The following is a 6,332-nucleotide window of genomic DNA, read 5'->3' as shown; positions in this document are numbered from 1 at the left end:
ACTAGTTTTCAGTCTTTAAAATACACTTTATTAAATAAATTCAATTCAATTTCCCTTTGGGAGATATGCTTATATTATTTGAGTAAATTGAAACTTTAATTTTTTTAATTCAATTTTCCATTTGGTAGATAAGTTCGTATAGAATTATTTAAAATAAAATTTCAAAAGCAAATTAATGTGTTATAACATTGATTGCCTTAGGTCCACTTGCTCGATGTAAATTTAAATTTTTAACTCTAGAGTTAATGTCAAATGAGGGGTTAAACTCATACATTTTTGACAAATTTTCAAATTTGAAAATTTAACTTGCAGTTGAGCAAGTGGGCCTTAAGGTACATAAATCAAAAAAATGTTCCATTTGAATTATTTAAAGTCCAAAGTAAATGTGGAGTAACTTAAATTGTTACATGATTCAGTTTGCAAGAAACACGATAAATGTGTTAGTCTCGGATGCTGGATCTCCAACCAGTTGAATTTAAAATCAAATCATTCTCCCTTTCATCCAAAACGTCAAAATCCGGCAAAATTTAGCACACATCCGACATCCAATGACTCCTTGTTAAGGGAGCTAGTGGATGTGGGACATGTGCTTAAGTTTGCCGGGTTCTCTTATCATATACACTGACCTTTTCACATTTTGGCGGTTTTTGATGTTTTGACTGGAGGGGGATGTTTGCGATTTTAAATTAAACTGGTCCGAGATCCTGGCATCCCAGACTGCAGCATTCAAGAAAAAATTAGTTTCTTAATTTCGTGTTTTTGACGAACCGTGAATAGACCATCTTTCTTCGTAGTTTCAAAATGTGCTTCTTATTGCCACAAGCTGCGAATAAAGAAGTACTAACAAGCTTACATTCTATTTTACAAATATTATTTAATTTTTCCTTTAGGTACATAAGTTGACATAGTATTTGTTAAATAAATGCAATTCATTTTCAACTTAGAACCTATATTAATACCTGGGGTTATAATATTAATAATAATATTTCAGCAAAAAAATTGATATGCTTAGCCTCTTTTTCAGAACAAATAAAGAAAAAATACTAGTTGGCAGTTGTTGGCAGGTTTTTCTGAGCAGCTGTTCGTTGAATACTTGCTTTGTGGAAATATCTTTTTTTAATGACAGCTAATGCGTTACGGAGCACATTCATAGGATCAGGACCATCAATTGCTTCTGTTTATGTCACATGAAAAGAAAGAAAATAAGATAAATGTACATATCCGTGGAATTAAAAAAAAAAGCTCGTATGCAGTGGCTCACAACTTTATTGATCATTTTCATTTAAAATATTGCAAATTTCCTAACAGAAGCCACATTAAAAAATTTCAAAGGTGTTTCAAAGTCAAGAGCATTAGGGCATTTTATCAATTAAGCTGAGAGCCACCTTATATGAGTTTTTTTCAAATAGTTGCTTAAAGGGGACATGAGTGAAATCGATTTAAAACAACGTTCCTGGGGAAATCTTCGTTCTATGAAGTGATAAAAAATTTGCATGTATTTGAAATTTTTTCGTTCATTTTGTATGAATATTTTTTACATTTTATCACTTCCTAGAACACGAACTGGCCCCTGTTTCGATTTAAAAAAAAGGTTCAGATATCTAAGATTACGGTTCTGGTTTCAGTTTCACTCCTTGGAAAATTCGCTAGACACTCATATTGTTTAACAGGTTTGATGTATGTATACGCATACCTAACAAAATGTCAAAGAACCGTCGATATTTTTTGAGCCCCTTTTTTATGGACAGAATAACGTTTGTTGATATAACGTTATCCAATGTTTTCGTCAGTTTTCCTCTCATTAAAGTTTTTATGCTTTGATCTATTAAATAAACAAAGTAAAAAAGTTAATTATTGCAATTTCAAAATATAGTCATTATTACCATTGATGAGCAGTTTCAAGTTTTAATGGTAAAATTCCACTAAATCAAAACTTTAATGTACTGTTGCAAATTTCCATTCAAATTAAAATCCTGAGTAGTAATGGAAATGGACTTAACTAGCCATTAAAACTTGATTTAGTGGAACTTCTTTTTTAATGCAGCCTGCTTATCTATGATTACTATATATGTATATTCTTACATAAGTGAGTCTATTTTCGCTGCATATCTCATTTTCCACTTTTTCAACCTCCTCCAATGACATTAGTGGGAAATTCTTCAACAAATCATCTGATATTTTGTCTTGGTGTATAAGTTGTTTTAATAAGACGTTGTGAGCTGCCAACGTTTCCATAATTATTTTGTTCTGATTTTTCACAATTACTAAGCATTAAAAAAAACGACACAATAAAACAACATAAATTTAATTTGAGGAAATGAAGTCAAACTAAATAATTTGAAGACGTGCATGGAAGAAGGGGGTATGTCGCAATTTGAGTAGATATTTTCTAAAATTTTTAATGAAAACAACTATTTTACGGGTCAGGAATCGTTAATTGCATAAAAGCTATCCACCAATGTAAAACAATACAAAATCACTCAATGTGGGACATACCCCCTTCTTCATGCTCGCCTTTTTTTATAAAAGGGTTAAATAGAGTAAAATAAATAGTGGAAAATTAAAATAAATATTCACGGAGTGGTAGTCAGATAAATAGTATACTCTCATTTTTAACTATATTTAACTTTCCCTGTCCATCAACCCAAAAATCAAGCTAGGTACTTTATACAAGACTCACAAAAATTCAACGCATTCAAGAAATGTTGTATATATTTACAAGAAAACCGGAAACAAGTTCGAGAAAAAAAGTGTAGTATGTAAAGTTTAATTTCTGTGAGGTTTGTCTAAAGTATTTAACTATCACTTTTATGAGCACAGATTAGGCGATAATTGTTGATTTTTATCTGACCACCATGGTATATGCTTATAAAAACGGCACCAGGTTTTATGACAATTTACCTTTTAGATCTTTTACATCTTTTTGCAGATTTATACAGTTTTTGCATGGATTTGACTCTGAAAATAACAAACGATTAATTTGAAATTTAAGATCAAATTTACATTAAATATACATATCTTTCGATGGCAAATTTTCACCCACTGTCGTACTAAATTGAGCTACTTTCATTTTCTTACTCATGGTTTGATGTATGCAATACCGGCACTAAAAGAAATCCATTGTTATAAGGCAAACATACAAATTTATTTTCAACGTGATCTATGCTAAACTTATCTATTGGTTGCAAGTTTCATAATCAGCAAGGCAAATACCCAAACTCAAGAAAGAATCGACTGGGTTCGTAAAAAAGCTTCTCACGTTTATAAGTTTTCTTACCAAAATTTTAAGATCTGTATCTTTTTCGAACCCTACTATTTTTGCAGGTACATTATTTTTAAGGCAACAAAAGCTATCTGACATATTTGTACTTAGATAGAACCGCGAATGAAAACTTTTTATTTCTCCATTTATTTCTTTTAGTTCAGGTATTTTTTCTGGCTGGTATATGACTTCATTTTGGACTTTCTTAAAAATCTGCTGCAGAACATGATTGGGCTTCTTAACGTATTTTTTAACTTATGCAAATAGCTTTCAAAGTCATACCCTGAAAAGCTATATAATGACCCAAACTGTTTGACACTTTCACTCAAATGAAGCAACCCGTAAACGTTGTATGATACACTGTTTTTTCCAAAAATTACTGGAAACTTTTGAACAAAAAGTTGCACGAAAGAGTGTGCTTCTGAAACGTTGGATCTACATGTTTTCGGACAGGAAAGCAGGCGACAAGCAGTATATAGTAAAAGAAATATATGGTAAAAGTCATGCCCAACTTTGTCTTTTAAACCAAAATTGCAGAATACAAAAGAAATTGTCTGAACTCAGTGGCTTTCCAATGAATAAGCTCATCAAATGCCCGTGGTTTTCGGACAAACTCTTTTGGAATATATGAAGTGAGGGACTGTAAATGTTTTGAAATGTCATCTTTATGGGCAGTACTTAGTTTGAAAGCAGGTTCAGTTTTGCTACCATCTAATCTCAATAAGATCTTCCTCATCACCCCCAAATCTAACAGATGCATGGGGTCCAGTGGTACTTGTTGAATCATATCAATATTTAAATGCTCGAAAGGAGTTTTACGTATTTGAAAACATGGTTTGTGATAGTTACGATATCTCCTGCACTCGAAATCTGTGCCAGTAACAAGCTATTCACATTGAGTGGAGTATGTTAATACACCATCTATTTTTCCTGCAACTTGGATACAGTTGGAACAGCCATGTGCAGCAGTGTGACCTGGTATACCACAAACAAATGCTCGCGCTGGCGCATCGCAGACTATTGCCCTTACTTTTATTTTAATCAGCTTATTTCGAATAAACAAACCATTTTCGGCCAGTTTTTTTAGTTCGCTTATTGCTTCACTCAAATAACTTTCAACACATCCTGGTTTAGTTTTCCCCAGATAAACGCCAACAGGGAAAACTGAAAAGTTATCTATGTTAACGATTTTCACTAAAACTGGCCATAATTGTGTTCTTGAACTTCGGTAAAGTGGAAGACCATCCACATTTATATCAATAATTAGCTCATCGCACTGAGAAATAATATCTAAAGCCTTATTAAATTGCTGTTCAAGCCCGAAGTGAGCGTAAAAACCAGGATGGACGTTTCTGATTACGGCTTTTCGAGTAGCATCTTCAAATGCAGAAGCGCTGAGAGGGATATCTAAATTTTCTTCATTTAAAATTAGAAGAAGTGCTTCAAAAGATTTTCGGGAAATTGTGCTATCGAAGTACCATTCTTTTATTTTTTCCCTAAATGTTTTTTTTCTGCTCATGGTGTTGCACATTGAGGTTAGACACGACCTCCGGAGCGCTAAATGCAACAGAAGCTGTCACTGATTCTTGCACATTATCACTAATATTTCGCAGTCGATTTAAATACACTTCTTTTTGTTTTTTAATCAACCTACGCTGATTTCTTCCACTTGCACCTTTTTTGTACATTATTTTCTATTACCTTAACAAAATATTCACTTTAGTTCACGATTTGCACAAATTTCCACGACCGCAGCTTGAAACTTTTCGTTTACTTTTAAATTTGGCATTTGACAAACAGCTGATATTCGAATGTCAAAACAACCCAAGCACAAATGAATTTCGTGGTGAGAGCGGAGTGGTGGATTTCTCTGCACGACTATTCAACGACTTTGTAGTTAACGTAATTGCGTTTGATTTAGATTTGATATTTTTTCCCAATTAACACAAAGTAGTTATTTAGAAGGTCACTATTTTCAGCAATTTATAATATCTGAAAAATTTTATAAAAGTCTTTGAAATCTGTCGTGAAAATGTAATAAATATTTTACATTTTGATTATATGCATTGAATAATAATTTATTTACTTAGAATTATTTCCATTTCAATCTATCAATATAACAGGTACAGGTCGTTGATAGGCCACCATTGCATGATTTTGAAACCAGTTACTAGCTGATTTCTTTTAATCCACTAAAAGTGAGTAAATTTTCGGAATCCCGCTAAATAGTCAGCTATTAGTTAGCTTGATTTTGCCAATTGACATTTTTTTTCTGCAGGGTATTTATGCTTTCAGCATGGCATGGAAAGTATATATAAGTCATTCAGTTTATATGTGGATATGTTGACACATATGTATATTATGTATGAATTTATGTATGTTTTGTTGGAAAGAGTATATAAACTTGTACCACAATTCAAAGTTGAAAGTCATATGAAGAGCCTTCCAATAACTAACGTGTACGAAAAGGGGTCCATGGGCACTTGATGACAGAAAAAGTCGTACGGGTGGGCGTAGAAACCAATCTGTAACCCTTATATACATAAATAAGTTGTTTGGTAAACGTAAATAAGTAAAGTGCCATCTTTGCATAAGTGTAGACAATGTAAATGGCTCTGAAAATTTCGAAACGATTTTTGTTAACATGAAAATTAAAATATTTTCATTTCATAGCTTGCCTCCGGGCTAAAGTTTTTTAGTATCCTTTAACGTCTTATATAAAGACAGTAGCACGACAATCGGGCGTCATTTCAGCAACGTGACTTCAGGATAAATGAGCAACAATCGGGTAGCTGTAACGAAAATTGGTCGCCATAGAGCAATTCAAGGCAGAACTCATGATAATGAAACGGTCATATAAAAGATGGTATAGGTTTTTTTAATTCCAATGAAATTGCTACTGCAATGCTGAATGGAAGACCTCCGTAACCGCAACAATCGGTTTACCCTAGCGCTATTTACTGCTTAGTCACCAATTTCTTACTCTGTCTACTTACATATGCATATATGCATATACATACATATATATGTATGTACTACAGTCAAGTACATAAGTTCACAGGATATGGTA

General features: G+C 32.8%; 1 long non-coding RNA gene across 1 annotated transcript; it reads right to left on the bottom strand.

Annotated features, from left to right (window-relative positions):
• Window positions 1-202: 202 nt before the first annotated feature.
• On the bottom strand, window positions 203-5,235 carry LOC137253838 (uncharacterized). The gene is made up of 6 exons (XR_010953898.1): window positions 4,964-5,235; window positions 3,015-3,106; window positions 2,902-2,958; window positions 2,083-2,264; window positions 1,694-1,822; window positions 203-1,174 (listed from the first exon to the last, which is right to left on the bottom strand). It is a non-coding gene; the product is annotated as an uncharacterized lncRNA (long non-coding RNA).
• Window positions 5,236-6,332: the final 1,097 nt, after the last annotated feature.

This window comes from Eurosta solidaginis, chromosome 5 (assembly GCF_040869045.1).
Source record: "Eurosta solidaginis isolate ZX-2024a chromosome 5, ASM4086904v1, whole genome shotgun sequence".
Lineage (NCBI taxonomy): Eukaryota > Metazoa > Arthropoda > Insecta > Diptera > Tephritidae > Eurosta > Eurosta solidaginis.
The sequence above is the reverse complement of the archived record's forward strand: the minus strand, read 5'-3'. Positions and strand labels throughout refer to the sequence as shown.